The sequence below is a fragment of the Peromyscus californicus genome, unplaced genomic scaffold (assembly GCF_007827085.1).
Source record: "Peromyscus californicus insignis strain IS unplaced genomic scaffold, ASM782708v3 Scaffold_15__1_contigs__length_86483966, whole genome shotgun sequence".
Classification (NCBI taxonomy): domain Eukaryota; kingdom Metazoa; phylum Chordata; class Mammalia; order Rodentia; family Cricetidae; genus Peromyscus; species Peromyscus californicus.
Window position 1 is genome coordinate 36,191,235 of NW_026294447.1, and position 17,765 is coordinate 36,208,999.

Here is a 17,765-nt window from a genome sequence, read left to right on the forward strand (position 1 = left end):
GAAATTGTAGCATGTGAATGATTCCTCAAGTTATTCATTTTCTTTCTCTCAAATATGTATTAGACCATAAAAAACACAAAGCCATTCCAGATATGTTTTAGATGTCAGTTTGTAGGAATATTCAAAAAAAATAAAGATTCTCTCTGTTTTCAAAAAATGTATCTGCACAGTGTAGTGGTGATGAAGCCTGTGATTAGCAATACAAATGTGGGAGGGTTTGAAATGTTTGCACTATGGTTTCATGAGTAGTTTAGAATAAATGATTAATGAGATTCTCCAAAGACAACTTTTCTTTAAAGGGAAATATTTTAATCATTCTGTATTTAATTTCTCAATTTTCGAAGGTGTGTGGATGTATTACGTTATTCAAATATTTCAACATCAGACATTTTCCCCCAACCTCTAATCCTTCTAAATCTTAAATTTGTCTCATAAATCTTACTATGCCACCTTCAACGGAAGTTGGTAATGGCAAAACCACCCCTGCTACATCTCTATCAGGAAAGTTTCAGAACTTAAGGGCCAGTCTAGGATTAACTATATCATATATTAGCCAGTAGTGAGAACAAAGGAGTAAAGAGCCTCCTGTAATTTGCCCCATATATTTTTTTCCCACTGAGTAACCCATTCCTTCTGAAGTTTATGCATCAGAACCATGAAGATACCTGTGATGCCTGAGAAAGAACGTCCTTATTAAATTGTCAGTAATCTTAGCCCAACTCTGACTTTCCACACTTTGTGGTTAACATTTTCTTTCATGTTTGCAGCTGGAGGTAAAAGCACTCTGTAAACCAAAGTCAAGAAGGAAAGATGAATCCTTCACTAAAGCTGTTAGTCTCACAGGCTTACCTCTGCTGGGAAAAAAAAATCCTCAACCAATGACAGAAAAGGAATTTCAGATATTAGTCTTTGATTCTCTAGAAGAGGTTCCACAGCTTGAATTAAAAGTATCTTATCTGCAAGCCAAATACCACATTTCAGAATATTAAGTGATTCAAGCCTAATTTTCATGTTTTTTATGGATGTGAAATATCTTCATGGGGTTCACACCAGTTGGTTTAAGAAGAACCCACCCCATATAGCTATAGATTTTAATATTTTATTTTTGTGAAGGAATATTCATTGGCTTTACAGCGAACTTTGCCAAAGTAGTGTTAGTGTCAATCAAACACCAGACATGCATAAGAACTAAAGTTTTTCCACAGGCCCCAAGGGATTGTGTTTTAGTGAAAACGAACCTGTGGCTTTTATTTAGTGTTTTCCCAGGGTTCATGGTTCATTGATGAAAAAGAAAATGCAGCAATGAGTCTTGAACACATGTGACAAACATGTTTTACACACATACACACACAAAAACCCCAAAAATAACAAACAAACAAGCAAAACAGCATTTGGAAGTTTACCTTTTAATCTTAACTTAAAGTATGATTAATCATTTTCCTCAAACACAAGATTTCAGGTATTCAGCTTGCTTACGACTCATACCTACCCTATTTCATTTGAATTGGAGCTACGAAGAAACATACCCCCTTTCCTGTCTTTGATAATACTGCTGATGAAAAGGAAAGAAGGCAGGATTTCACTCTGTGATTGGTGCATTGGGTAGGTCCCTTCGAGTAATTCATATACAGAGTAAATACATTTGGTAGCCCGACTGTCAGCAAAGTAGAGACAAGACAGTAGAGACACATCAGGAAAGAAAGAAATTTATTAAAATACTGGAGAGTGAGACAAGGAAATGAGTTTGATAGAATCAGTAAGGTTATATTTGCTTAACCAGAAGCTGGGTGGATCCTAAAAGGGTAAAAATACAGTAATTAATAGATAGGAAAGAAATGTCTGGCTTGAATCTGTACAGGCCTTGTGTGTGATGTCACAGTTTCTGTGAGTTCATATGTACATCAGTCTTATTGCATCTAGAAGACAATGTTTCCTTGGAATCACCTATCACTTCTAGTTCTTAAATTCTATTAAATTCAGAGGAGAAATGTATATATTTTAATAAAAATGTACAGTTTCATAATATATTCCCATACAAAAGCAATGAAATCATTTCTCTCTACAGTCATATGTGTATAATATATGTTATGAGTAACATATACACTATTTTTAAGAGTTTGGAATCCCCCACTTGGCATATTTTCCTACACATCATTCTTGTAGCTTATATATAACATGCTCCTAATTAAATGCATAATTTTTCCTCAGGAACATGGTCTTTCCCTATAAATATACCAAAGTTTTTCTACTGCATTTGAAAATAAAGACTAAACACCTTTATAAAATGTCATATGGAAACTTCCTACTGTAGATGTTCCTAAAAGATACACTACACACACACACACACATGTGTGCATGTACATGTGTGACTGTGAGTGTGTGTTTATATATGCTGACATACATAAAAGGAATCGAAATGGAGTTACTCTATAGCAATACAACAATTCCCTACTAGATACCAAAGACTAACAAATTAAAAGCCCAATGCCAGTAGTAGGTGACATCATTTTTAGTTGTGACCCTGGAGGTCCTATAGAACATCTCAAAAAGCACAGTTTATTGTCAAGACTATTGGTTATCCTCCAGAACCTGATGGTAAGACACCGTTGTTGAAGATACCACATACTTTTGTCACAGAAAAATGGAGAAATCAAGCTGTTACTGACCTGGAATCTTTCTTCCTACTGGCTAGCATTTATAGTGCTGGAAGGTATTATATGTATTACTGAAGAAGAAGGTGTTATGTGTATTATTTGAATAGGTTTTATAATGTACAACTGCAAATCATATCAGTTTCAATAATGATCTTTCTGATAAGATATGCCCACTGGTACAATATTGACATAAACATCATGAGAATAACCAATAGTTTTTTATTAGATTTAAGCCCTATTCTATGAGATGAAATTCAGACACGGCACCAATACTGGCCCAAACACCTAGAGCTAAAGTTCATATAAACCCTAGAGGGAAAAACTATTATTATTATTTTGTTAAATGGATACAGTTTTAAACTAACTCCTAAAACCTTTTATAACTATTCTCATAGATTAATGCATGACTCAATCCTCATTGGAAAAGATTCTATTTTGAGTGGATGATGATTAAGACAGAACCCATAACTAAACATGGCATAGAAAATAAGAGCTTGGGAATGCCTAGCACTAAATGGACTATATTTATCACTATTTATCACACTCTTTCCTCCCAATACTTAGAGATAATTGTGGAAGTAGTATTGAAAGAGAATGAGAGTCAGAGGTAAGGAATGAACACAAAGTAAGTGTGTCTTCTGGACACAGCAAGGCAGTTGCACACAAACTCTTAACAGTTGTGAAAGAATGCACAAGACCAGTGCAAGCCCAAGCCAGACCAAATCCCATCATGAAGAGGGGAGTTGAGCACAAAATCTCACCCCTAGCCATAAGATATTGGCAGTTGTTGGCTGCTAGAAGAGGTAAAGTCAGGAAAGGGCACATATGCAAGAATCTTTGGGCAGCACATATTGGTCTTGATGAGTTAAAGAATACAAGTTGGGTAGATCAGAAAAGAGAGTGAATCTGAGAAAGTTTGGGGAAAAGGTGGTTAATGTGATCAAAACAGATTATATGAAATTCTCAAAGAACTAATACAAACTTTTAAAAAAGAAATTAAAAATAAAATCCTTCTTATGGCTTTTTCTTCTTCATGTAACCCATCAGCAACTTGTCTTGTTCTGGTCACAATGTTGCTTTGATTTATTTAAAAATATTTTTCTGCTCTCTCTGTTCAAGATCTCCATGTTTCCTGTGCCTTCAGGAATTAAATTTGTAAAGGCTATTTCCTATGCATCCTGTTTTTTCCCCTCTGCCTTAGCTCTCAGCTCAAAATTTATCTTCTAACATTCTTTAACATCCTCTTAAAGGCCATTTACGGGAATCTTAATCAAATGCAGCTATGGTAACAGATGGGTCCTTCTGCAGTTATTTGTAATACTACCCTCATGCATATACTGATGTTGTACAGAAGAGATTGGCAAAGACTCATTTATATATTTATGTTTTTTGCCACCTGAGGACACTCTTCACTAACCTTGTTGAAGACACAAGAAAGGCATCATAATTCACAAAACCAATCCATCACCAGATTTTCAATCTACCAATGATGCCTTGAACTTCCCCAGAACTATAAAAAATAAATTTTTGTTCTTTTAAAGTTTCCCAAGTATTACATATTTTGTTAATGAAGCGTAAAGATTAGTATAGGTACTCTAATATCAAATACGTATATGTTTCCTTTCATGAACTTTATCAGTTTTATTTAAGTTTCTGTCTGATAGCATTTTAATCTACTGCAATATAATATGAAAGTTGAAGTTGTGTATTTCAATAAACTAGTATGGTTATTAGGCAGTTAATGAAAACATTGACCTCATGAAAATCTCAGGAATAATACACATTCTGAGTCAATAGATACTGGCCTTTGGTTCATACTACTATTCTAAAAGACATGAGGACTGCTCATTGTAAGACCCTTTTTCCATTTTAATTTTTGTTGTGAACCTCTAAAAAGTAGTCCCGATATTTAAGTCTGCTGGAACTCTGACTCCATGAGTTCACAAGATATTCATACTATGAATATATAAAACTTTAATGGTGTATAATAAAATATTTTTAACTGAAAGTCACCTCAGATTAAGAAATTTGAGTGGAAGCTCTTTGTGTAAGTATATTCTTCATGCTTCCTGTAGGACCATCACCAGATGTTATTGATCTACTTTTAGAGGACACATAATAAAAAAGAGGGATATTTTTCTTTGTATGAGTTACATGGTCCAATGTTTTACTTCTAGATAGTTATCACTTTGTTATATAGTTTAATAACTTGTTATAATGTATGCAATTTAATCAATGTACTAAATCTTCACCTACTTAAATAAAGCAAACATCTAAAACAATTGTTCACATAATTCACAAATCAGTAAATAGTGTAGTGCTATACTGTTACATTGTAGCTAAGAAAGTAGATCTGTGAATAATTAAATATTAGTCAAATTCAACCACTTCTACTAGTAGTTAACTAAATCCTAGTCTCAGTTTTAGATTTTTGTTCTTTCTACATGATATTATTTTATATCTGTTATTATTTATGCCAAAATAACACAGATACTTATTTTGATTGACTTTATCAATTCATGATGTTATAGTAATCTTCTTCCTTAATACTAGATACTAAGCATTTGGTACACAAAATTATGGTCAACAGCTAACAGAGATGCCTTAATTTCAGACCTATTAAGATATTTTACAAAACCTCAATTAATTAGCTCATTAATTTTAAGCATACAATTGGAACAGATCTTAAAATGTGGTAACAGAGGTTAATGAATGAGTAAACTACAAATTTTATGCCTCAAATACAGAAATGCTGGAAGGATTGATTATCATCTATTTATAGGTGATAACACTGCAGGGCACTAGATATTTTTAAGTGTTTGAAACACTTCGAGCTGCACTAGGAATACATCAGCCTTACTATATATAGAATTTCTTAATTTTGAATATTTTTATCTTGTAAAAATGAGTTGCATAAATTGCGGCAAATATGTTTGAAGAGCAAGATCACAATTTGATATCTTGCCTATTCTTCCAGCAATTTATAAAAATTACTAAAAGATTGAAGAAAAGTTTCCTAAAAATAGCTAGTATTCAAGTAAGGTTAACGGGTTGTCTACCAGTAATTTGGCTCAGGAATTCCAAATATTCTTTTTTTCAGTTATCATTCTGTTCATAATAGGTTCCAAAGTGTGCAAGTTTGTAAATGTAGAAGAGAAGGTACTGAATTATTCATAAAAATGTGATAAACACATCTTGCATTTCAGACATAGCCTCCATTAAGAGAGATGTAATAACATTTTAGGGTACAGATTCTAAGGTAAAGCCTCAATAACTATACTATGCATTCTAAGAGCATTTCTAAGGGTATATTACTCATGACTGTAGACTCTTAAGAGCTGCCTGTCATGTAACTAGTAATGGTTGCTGGATTCCTTTGGAAAGAATTTTCTTTCTTAGAGGTGGAAAATGCTTGCTTTTGATGATCACAGACTGCATTTCTAAGTGGAACCCATAGCCAGCTCAAATATCACATGAAAAGTTATGGGACTTTTAGGTTATTCAGACAATTTAACATATACACACAGACAAGAAAAGCTAACAAAAATGTTAGCTTTTTCTTATCACCAGCCCTTTCTTATATAGTCACAAAATCTGCCTCTACTAGGCTAGCTTCAGTCACTCAATCATTCTAGGCTCTGCCTTTTCTCCATTAACCATTAAAACCCCCAAGGACTCCTCTTACTGTTGTGCTAGCCTGTATTGGTTAGGTTTATCTGAGAAGAGAGACAGAGGAAAGGGCAAGAGAAAAACGTAAGACCTTCAACATATTGATTAATGTTAACTCACATTATCTAACAAAATTTGATTTATTTATTTTAGTGCTTCAAATACTAATCTGTTCCAGAAACATCACTGCAGACACACCTAGAAAAAAAATTTAACCAAGTACCTGGGCACTCTATTGCCTAATCAAGATGAGATCTAACCCATCACACAGTACATCTCTAGGTGATCACCACCTTCCATCTTCCTGTTCCAGTAATGCATTTTATGACAAGACAAACTCTTTTTGCCTCTTTTGTCAACTGAGCTTTATTATAGCCTGCGAAAACATATACAGGCATCTGTAGAAGATTTGAGAGCACCAGAGAAGAAATATGAACATTTCTTCCCAGCTTTAGCATCATGTAGTCAACCACTGCCACCCTTCGAGACTACAGTTCCTACCAGGGAACCTCTCTTCCATGACTCCCACTCTGGTTGATCTCTTGCTAGTTTAAGAACAAGTGTGTTAGCCACTCAGCATACTTGTTTCCTCCTTCCCGTATTTATATAATACTTTCTCATTTGAATCTTTAACTAATCATCTTTGCTGTGGACAAAATTTTCTCCTCAAATTTCCTCCATTATGTGCATTAATAACTGTGGTAACAAAATAATTTCCTCTGCCCATATGAGATCATGTACTATTCAAAACTTGTCTTCAGCTGGTACACTTCTGTTACTGCAGTGTTACCCATGATGCAAACTGTGATTCCAGCTAGTGTCCAGGTTGGAAAATCAGAGTCATCATTGCTAACCTCAATTAGTACATCTTCTAATCATTGGTTGCTAATTTGAAAAAAAAAAAAAAAACCTGAGCATTCCCCTTTTATGCCATGCTTAATTGACAATAGAGTATGGTTTAGGGTAAATAAGAAAGTGCTATAGCTTCCTTCTTAGCTTGCTTCTGAGTCATCAAGGAGTGTTTGTCAGTCAGTTGAACACAACATGGTGTGTTCTTCATTAAAATGCAATTAACTCTAGAAGAGAAGAATGGACTGCTCTGTCATTTAGTAATCCTCCTAGGGAGAGAGGACAAAAAAGCAACATTTCTTTTTTTAATACAAAAACTCAGCAAGATATTGCTCATTCTGTGGGAATGAACAGCATTGAAGGGGTATTCTCTAAGAGACACTGAAAATTCACTTTACAAGCTCAAGCCAAGAATCTAGACTGTAAAGACAACTCTAGCCCTATATTTATTTGGATGAATAATATAGTCTTGAAGACTTGTGCTTTTGGTTTTATTGAGGAGTTTAAAATATTTATAAAGAGGGGAGTAGATACTGTTGAGAGGAACTAAATGTTCACTGTGACATAAAACCCCATACAGATAATTGGATAAGAAATAAGAAGTACATCAATCCTTAGGCTTGAAAACATGCGAAACTTCCTCAAAAAGCCTCTCCTCATCCCAGGATACCAAGTTACATCTCCTGGCCATGTGCATCTGTTGGCTTCAGCAGCACAGGGCTCTTCCACTTATGGCTGACGCTGGCATACCTCCTCCATTGGAAAGCAGGACTCAATGCAGGATCTTACTGAAGAACTGTAAGAATGAATTAAATACTATAAAACCATTGAGGCACGTACAAATATTATTTTTAACCTTTTATTCCTATTAGGTTACAAAACAGCAGCTAACAAAAATGCCATAATTGCAAGTTCATAATTAATTCCCTAAAGTTGTTTATATATTCTTTATTGAAGTCTATATCTTGACACATGCAATCATTCTCAGTTGTATGCATCTCATCCACCACTCTGAATCACAAAATTCATCATGTCCATACTTAATGTGATATAACACTATATTATTCATATTTGTAAAATATATAATTTATCTTTGTGAGATTTCCCATCTTTTCCTTTTGTCTAGTTCTTACAGATCTGTCTAGGTCAAGTTCAATATCTTCCTGAGAATTCAACAGCTCAGAAAGATTCAACTTATCTTTGAATTATCAAGTTGTAATGGAAGGTACTACTTAGGAATTGCAGGCTGGGAAGGAGATGGTTCCATTGTTAAGTTACTTCCCTTGTAAGCAAACCTGAGTTTGTTCCCCGGAATCCATACTGAAAAACTAAGCTGGTGTCAAGGTCTTGCAATCTCAAGACTGAGGAGGAGACATGGGCATCTCTGAAGCTCACTAGTCTAGTTTACTGAACACACTCTGGGACAGACAGAGCCCTGGTGTCAAAAACTATGGTGGAAGCACCTAAGGAACAATCGTTAAGGCTGTCTCCTGGCCTCCACATGCATACACATGCACACAAGCATACACATACACACACCTGAACACATGCATAAACATACACTCATGCACGCACACAGAAAGAAATGCACTAATTAGGAATCTAAAAACAATAAGGATAAACTTAATCCAGGGCAAAGTTTTTCATACTAAAACTGATTTATCTGGTCCAATCAAGATTCAGACAATAAGAACATAGTGGCAGATTTTTTTTTTTAACTTGGCTATGAGCAGAGCTTTATGAGGACATAGCTAAGGGGGTTGGCCAATGAATTTAACAAAAACAACAAATACTTTGTAGAGATCAAATTGGAGCTTGCCATACTTTCAATAAAAGCATAACTGTTTCTTTTTATTATCATATATGATACATTTATCCCATGGTGTTATTTTTATTTGATACCTAATTGCACATTTCACCAAAACATTTCCATCCCTATCAGCAGTGGAACCAGATACTGGCTACAGCATCACTGAAAACACATTTTTCCTGGCATATTTATACATGAAATTGCCAGGAACCAAGAAAAGAGGTGGAAAAGGACCTCAAAAAAACAAACAAATGGATGTAACTTGCTGAAGTGTGCATGTGGGGATCAGATAACAATTTGCAGGAGTTGGCTCTCTCTTTACACCATGTGGATCCTGGGTATTGAACTCATGGCCATAAGGCTTGGCCACAAGCTTCTTCAACCACTGAATCACCTTGCCAGTCCTTGAAATGGTTTTGAGTATAAGAAATATTTCCAAATTTAAAACATGTAAAGGATTTTCTTTCACTATTTATCAGTGTAGTATTTGGGTTAAACTGAGCAGACATTGGTGCTCACTAATTAATTAAGTTAACCAAAGAAACTGCTTGCCTTTGCTACCAGAGTTGCACCCTGAGATCAAGTGATCCTGTAAATATGTTTTGCCTCTTTGTCCGCTTGAAATAAGCTAATGTCATCTGAGAGGAGGGAACTTCAGTTAAGAAAAGTGTCCTAGTGGGGGATGAGAACATAGGGAAACAGGAGGGTCAAGCTGGAACAGGGACAGAGTGGGAGGGCAGGGAGGAAAATACCATGATAGCTGAGGACATCATGGGAATAGGAAGAGGCAGGGTGCTGGGGAGGCTCTCAGGAATCCACAAGGTTGACCACACCTTGGTCTGCTGGCAGTGGTCCAGAGGGTGCCTGGACCAGTCTACTCTAGTGACCAGCCTAGCAAATAACCTAGCTGTCATCATAGAACCTTTGTCCAGTGACAGATGGAGGCAGATACAGAGATTCATGGCTGAGTTCCGGGAATCCAATTGAGGAGAGAGAGGAGAGATACTGCAGACGAGGGACGTCAAGATCATGATGGGATGATGTGCAGAGATGACCGGCCACGCTAGTGGAAACCCATGAACTGTGAATTGGTGGCTATGGAGCCCCCATGGGACTGGACTAGGCCCTCTGGACACGGAAGATGGTTGTTTGGCTCCAACTGTTTGGGGGGCACCCAGGCAGGGGGATCAGGATCTGTCCCTGGTGCATGGGCAGCCTTCTGGGAATCCAGTGCCTGTGGTGTGACACCTTGCACAGCCTTGGTGCAGTGGGAAGGGACTTGGACCTGCCTAGGCTCAGTGAGCTGGGCTCTGCTGACTCCCCATGGGAGACCTCCATTTGGGGAAATGTAGGGATGCAAGGTGGCTTGGGAAAGAGGGCTGGGGAGTGGGAGGAGGGAGGAGGGGGGGTCTGTGGATAGCATGAGGAGTGAGTAGAAAATTTCTTAATAAAGAAAAATAAAAAAGAAAGGAAAGTGTCTCAAAAAAATCCATCTGTTTTGAATTTTCTTAATTAGTGATTGATGGGGGAGGGCCCAACCTGTTTTGGGTGGTACCATTCCAGAGCTAGTGGTCTTAGGGTCTAAAGGAAAGCAGACTTAGCAAGTCATAGGAGCAAGCCAATAAGCAGTAGCCCTCTATGGCTTTTACATCAGCTCCTGCCTCCAGGTTCCTGCCCTGTTTGAATTCCAAATCTTGACTTCCATCGGTGATACACAGTAATCTGGACACGTAAACCAAATAAATCCTTTCCTCCTCAACTTGCTTTTTTGAGCATGAGTTTCATCACAGTATTTGAAAACCAAACGAAGGTAGCTACTGTCTGTTCACTCTTGTGATAGACACCAAAAGGTTTCATTCTCAGTGTTAATGCTTTTTATAGTCAAAATTATTTAGGGGAATTCCTTTAAAGGGAGATATTATCAGATCCCATGTATAAAAGTGTAACATCCTCAAATATATATATACACACACATACATACATACACACACACACAGAGTCTGGCTGTGTGTGTGTGTGTGTGAACTGAAGAGCATTACAAATTAGTCAATTGACTTATCCTAAAACTGGAAAACCTCATTGATCCACAGAGTCAGTGGTTTGGGCAATGTCCTAGTTTTATTACTGATGGGCTAGAACCCTCTATCTGAAACAACTTATAGGAGAAAGTTTGTGTGAGCTCACAATTCCGAGTTGGACTCCATCATAGCAGGTAAAGTTTAGTGACGGGAACTTAAAACAGCTGCTCACATCACAGCCACAGTCAAGTGCAAAGAGCAATGAATGGATGCATGCTTATTCTTCAGCTGGCTTTCTCCAATCTTATACAGTTCAGGACCAACCCACAGTGAGCTGGGTCCTCTTACAACAACTAATGTAATCAAGACAATCTCCTCACACATGTCTGTAGGCCAATCCATTACTGAGACTTTCCCTCTTCCGGGGTTATTCTAGATTGTGTCAAGTTGACAGTTAAAACTGTCTCAGGGTTTTGGAGAGATTGCTTTAGAGTTAAGATTTCCTACCGCGCTTACAGAGGACTAGAGTTCAGTTCCCAGTATCAAAGTTTGACAGATCGCAACGCCAGAAGATCTAACACCTTTTTCTTGCCTCTACATGCCACTGCAATGCACACACCCACACAAAGATGTACACATGACTAAAAATAATCATCTCTAAAAATTCTGGCAATAATAATGAGAATCTAAACTTCTCTCCTGTATTTATATGGTCTATGTTGCGCTACTGTTAGGAGAACCCTTATTATTACTTATTTTGAAGGGAAAGTCTTCCTTTAAGTGAAAATCTCAAGATTTGGACGTCCATATTACTCTTATTAAAACGCTGACACTAGACTAAGTAACAATCGCTTTTGTTTCTGTATCTCCCACTTCTGACAAGAAAGGCTTAGTGTGGAGGAAGTGGGCTTGAGAAGAATAAATAACAAAATGGCAACTGAGCTGAGCCAGGGATGTTGGGAAGATTCTTGGGAGATGAGGTTAGAAACAAATCCTGCTGTAGATTGAAAGAGCAGCAGAAGCAAATGGTAAAATAGTGGGGAAGTAAAATAGATCTATAAAGATTAATAATTAAAAATACTCCCCTTCCCTCCTCCTTCTCCACCTCCGTCTGCCTCTTTCTTCCTCTCCCTCTCCCACACCTCTGTCTCTCTTAGAGGATCCACAGATTATACTGAGCAAGATGCAAACATGGGATGCTGGCAGTTACTGCACAGTTCCACACATGGCAGAATTTCAGCCGCTCTCAGCAGCAAGAAACTCAACTTCTTTAAGAACCATCCTTTCTTACCCCCAGTTCTTTCTCATGGTTTGAACACTGGCTTATTATTTTAGTCTTGTTATTCTAAGTGGTTTATTATTCTTGGTGAATGGTGAATTATTCTAATAGTGCTTATTATTCTATTCAGTATAAACTCGAAACTGATTAGGAGTGAATAGCTGCTAAGGAGCCTTTCCATTGCAAAATTGGGTTTCTGTCCTTTTTATGCTGCTTATTTTTCAGTACCAGTAATTGCTCTGGCAGTTTCTATCACTTAACTACCATTTTCCCTGTTGGGAACTATGCAGATACAGTCCAGTAGTTCTAAAATAAAGACAAATTTTTTTTTTGTAAAGAGATTCTTACTTTCAAGAGACTTTAAATTAGTGCTTTACTTCCAAGAAGTATCATGTGATCACACTGCTCCCTACCATGACCTCTTTTGCTTTCATTATTGTCACTCACAATCATAGATGTGTGTGTAAATACAAACTGCTCAGTCTGCATATTATTGCCTCGGGGTATATGATCTCACGGCTGACCATTTGGTATTGGATAGCCAACTGGAGAGCTCTTTCCTGGGGTAGACTCTTTCTCCCTTTTTCGGCATTCCTTAGTTGCCTGTAGTTTTTCGTTTGTTTGTTTGTTTCTTTAGGCTCAAGGAATCATGAACTTCCCCATTCTGTATTAGTATGTCCATTTGGTGTCGTCATCATTGTTTGTGTATACACTGGTTCATCTCTGGGTGAGTCCCGAGTAAGACCATCTCTACCCCCATTCTACTAAAACTGTAATATGTTCATAGACTTTTCCATAAAAGTATTGCAATTCATACTTTTCTTTTTCTATAAACTAACTCTAAATTTCTAAATGCTTTGATTGCATGTTGCCATCGGTGGCATTTAGTGTTTAGATCAGACACAAACAGAAGACAAGGATTTCACTTGTTAAGTCATTTTTACATTGGTCCTATGTTAACTTATTTTTTTTCCAGGATGCTGTGGGATGGTCTGTATGGCAAATGTGTTGCTGATTGGTCAATAAATAGATCACTGATTGGCCAGTGGCCAGGCAGGAAGTATAGGCGGGACAAGGAGGAGAAAAAAGCTGGAAAGTGGAAGGCTGAGAGAGAGACACTGCCAGCCGCCACGATGGCAAACAGCTTGTGAAGATGTCAGTAAGCCACGAGCCATGTGGCAAGGTATAGATTTATAGAAATGGATTAATTTAAGCTGTAAGAAAAGTTAGCAAGAAGCCTGCCACAGCCATACAGTTTGTAACTAATACAAGTCTCTGTGTTTACTTGGTCGGGTCTGAGCGGCTGTGGGACTGGCAGGTGAGAGAGATTTGTCCTGACTGTGGGCCAGGCAGGAAAACTCTTGCTACACCAGGATTCAAGTCAAATGTGCTCATTTTATTCTAATCAATCTGTAAGGAAAATAATCATTTTAAATTGTTCCTTTACAAACTCCTTGCAGATACCCTACAAGGTTTTCTTTGTTTGCTTGTGTATTTGTTCTTTGAGACAGGGCCTACAATTTGTAATGTAGTCCAAGATATCTTTAAGCTCACAATTCTGCTACATAGTTCTCCCAAGTGCTAGGATTAAAGGTATGTGTCACCATGTGCTGCAGTCAGAAGTTTTTCTGTGTCCCACCTGGTCCCACAGCCACTCAGACACAAGTAAACACACAGAGGCTTATATTATTTACAAACTGTATAGTCTCTGGCAGGCCTCTTGCTAGCTAGCTCTTATATCTTAAATTAACCTATTTCTATTAATCTATGTTTTACCATGTGTGCAGTAGCTTACCAGTCTGCTGGCATGTTGTTCCATGGGCGGCAGGCTAGAGTCTTTTCTCTCCTCTCCTTTCTCTTCCTATCTGCCTGGATTTCCTGCCTGCCTCTAAGTTGCCTTGTCATAGGCCAAACAGCTTTATTTTTCAACCAATCAGAGCACCAAATACTCATAGCATACAGAAAGATATCCCACAGCAATGTGCAGCCTAACATACAGAGGTTTTTCATGACAATATTTGCTTTCTCATTGATAATATTCTTAAATAATTTGAACTGATTTTAATGACAACTATAGTAGGTCTATAACCTTCAGTTTCAGCTCCTGACCAACCTGAACCATTTTTTAGATTCACTGTCATTTTTTTTGAGAGTTTTTCTGTGTCTGTGAGTTATGAATATCAATATTGTTTTCCAAAAAGACTGTACACACTAGATTTTCTGAATCTTTAGATTTATAGGAAAGTAAAATATCTTTCCAATGGTGGTTAGAATTTTTCAGTAGCCATTTGGCCAATTGTAATAAATATTTATACTTAAATAATTTTGACTCAATGCTAATTCTCCTTCATGCCCCAATAATCTTATGAAAAAAAAATTGGCCTACAAGGACACCAGGCTCACAAGTGTTGCACAGACACACATGCAGAAGAAAACACTGTTATGTATTAAACTTAAAACAACAACCAAAAACACTCCCACAAAAGTGATAAACAATATCATAAATCCAAGATATAAAACAACAAAACTATTACAAAACCATAAAAGTTATGTATGCATAACGGTGCATGCTCATAGTCTCAGTACACAGGAGGCTGAAACATAAGGACCTCAGGTTTAAGACCAGCCTTGGCCATGCACTGAGTTTCAAAATGTTAAAAAATAAATAAAATGGGCGAGATGAAATAAAAACAATCATCAGTGAATACAATGTAGTCCATACAGAACCCTCCACACGTCTCTTTTACAGCAAGGCACCTTTCTCCACATTGGCATCTCCTACCCACACTCTCTCATTACAGAAACCAAACTATTCTGTAAGTCACATAGATTCCTTCCTGTAAACCTTCCCCAAACATTGATCATTTACATTTGATCATATTTAAAAATAATTATCACCTAATAACTACTTACAAAAATACACAGATGTCAGTTTTATTCAATTTTTAGGTCATTAGCCATCACTGGGAAAGTTTGGTAAACATAATCACAGGACAACCTTGAAAATTCTAATTTTGGAGTTTGGGCACTGCAATCTCAGAATGTTCCCTCCTGTCTTTTGTTTTCTTTCCACAGATTCTGGGCTCACTCCCCAGAACTGTTGTGGAATATTACTTTAACTATGTAAAGATGTGTATTTATGTTGTGCAATATTACTTTAACTGACAAAGATATGTTTGTGCTCCATTTGCTTAATTATTTAAGATGTGTTGCTTTGCCTGCCTAACCTGACTGGTCAAATAAAAAGCAGAATGGCCAATAGCTAGATATTAGAGGGATAGGTGGGGCTGGCAGGTAGAGAGAACTAGCAAGAGAAGAGAAAGAGAAGGACACTCCTGGGACCAGAAGCCAGGCAGCCACCAGACAGACAGTCATGGAGGAAACAGGAAAGTAAGATATACAGAATTAGAGAAAGATAAAAAAGCCCTGCAGCAAAATGTAAATGAAGAGAAACAGGTTAATATAAGTTATAAGAGTTAGTGGAACAAGAACAAATTTTTATTTATAAACTACCTCCTAAAGAAACTCGTACCTGGGGTGCATCACTTAGTCCAGTAACTTAATTTTTTATTTAATTATCTTGTAACTTAATGTATTTCCATTCTAGGGCTTATCACAATGTGAAATGATATTATTTAGCCCTATCCATTCTCATTTGCACTTTGGCTTACTTCCTACATTAGAAAACAACACAAGCTGGTGCCTAACTAGAGCCTTCACCCCTACAGACTAGTGTTCATGGTACTGGAAGGTTCCCTCGTGCCACTAGAGGAGGAAGGTAACCACCAACCCAGCTACAAACCCTCAGTTCCACAATGGTGACTTCCCTACAAGATATGTCGGTGCAATGGTGGCACAAAATGGTGAGTGTAACTGACCATTTTCTGATTAAAATTAATGCCTGCTCCAGGGATAGAACTCGTGCTTGTCACTGCTCAGCTGGACAAGGATTAGAGACTAAATAAGTCATGAGTCTACAGGACAACTAAATACTGTTGTTCTTCTAAGGAAACCATAGCAATACAATGACTCATAAAGACATTCTTCTATACCCACCCATCAGTGTCTTGCTCAACCACCATCAGAAAAGCTTCCTCTTATAGCAGATGGGAACTAACAGAGACTCACAATTGGATAAGGTTCAGAGATTGGAAGACTTTAGAATACTCATACCTAAATGGGATGCTTCCATCAAACCTCTCCCCTCAGGGATCAGGAAACTCTGTGGAAGAGGAGGCAGGAAGATTGCTAAGAGCCAGCAAGGATGGATCGCTCCAAGGAAACAGTGTCTTCCAGATACAACAGGACTGATGTACATATGACCTCACAGAAACTGGGAGCATGTACAGGGTCTGCACAGGTTGAAGCTAGATCAGGTCCCAGCACTGAGAGGAAGGAGTGGAAACCAGGTCCCATCTTTAACCTTACACAAAGAACTATAGTTCACTGAAGAAATTTGGGAGTGGGAAAGGTGGTCTTTCCCAGGGATGAACATATTAATTGGTTGTTCAGTGTCAAAGGTGAGCCCTGAAAACATGCATATAGGTAGCATTATATAGACTAAACAAGTTATATTTAGAAATGTGTATGTGTGTGTACAATAACAATCAGCTAAGAAAAAAAGGAGGCCATAACTTTGAAGAGAGTGAGGAGGGATATATGGAAGGGTTTAGAGCAAGGAAAAGGGAGGGAGAAATCTTATAATTAAATTACAATTCCCCCCAAAAATAAAGTCTTTAGGGTAAAGACTTCACCTTGTTTGATATTGAGAAATTAATACATGGTTCTCTGGGTGTGTGTTCATTCAAGACTTCCTTTACTATAGTAAGAGTCATATAAAAATTACAATAAAATAGCTTCACCCCAAGTTTTATTTCCATTTATCCTCTTGGATCTTGGATCTTTTTCTCACTTGTCAAATTTTTAACACTATTCCTATTAATTCTTTGAGAATTTCACACAATATACTTTGAGCATATTTAACCCCTCTTCAACTCATCCCATAGACATCCTTTCCACCATAACCTAACTTTGAGCTGCAACCTCCTCCTCCTCTTCATTCTCTTCCTTCTTCTTCCTCTTCTTCTTTCCCATTGGTTCCAGTTTGTAATATCCAATTAGTCTTTTTGTGGTCAACCTACCAAGATTTACATCATTTAAAGGAAACTGACTCTCCCACTTCGGGTGGTTGTCAAATGCCAATGGCTCCTTAGCTGTGGTGAGGTTTTATGCCCACCTTTCCCCCCTCTATACTAGGATTTTGACTGGTATGAATTGTATAGGTCTTGTTCATGCTATCACAATTGTTGTGAGTTCATATATACAACTGTCCTGTTGTTTCTGGAAAACAATGATTCCTTGATGTTATCTACCACTTTGTGCTCTTTTAACCTTCACATCCCTCTTTCATAATGGTTCCTGATGCTTGGGGAGAAGAGGATGATATGTGTATCCCACTTATGTTTTAGCATTCTACAATCTCATCT

The 17,765-nt window shown here is 37.4% G+C and overlaps 1 long non-coding RNA gene across 1 annotated transcript in view; it reads right to left on the reverse strand.

Annotated features, from left to right (window-relative positions):
* Positions 1 to 6,650: 6,650 nt before the first annotated feature.
* Positions 6,651 to 17,765, reverse strand: part of LOC128110488 (uncharacterized) — a 35,905-nt gene continuing 24,790 nt past the window's right edge. Inside the window, exon 3 of the long non-coding RNA XR_008218224.1 lies at positions 6,651 to 7,968. This is a non-coding gene — a long non-coding RNA (uncharacterized LOC128110488). The remainder of the gene's footprint in view (positions 7,969 to 17,765) is intronic.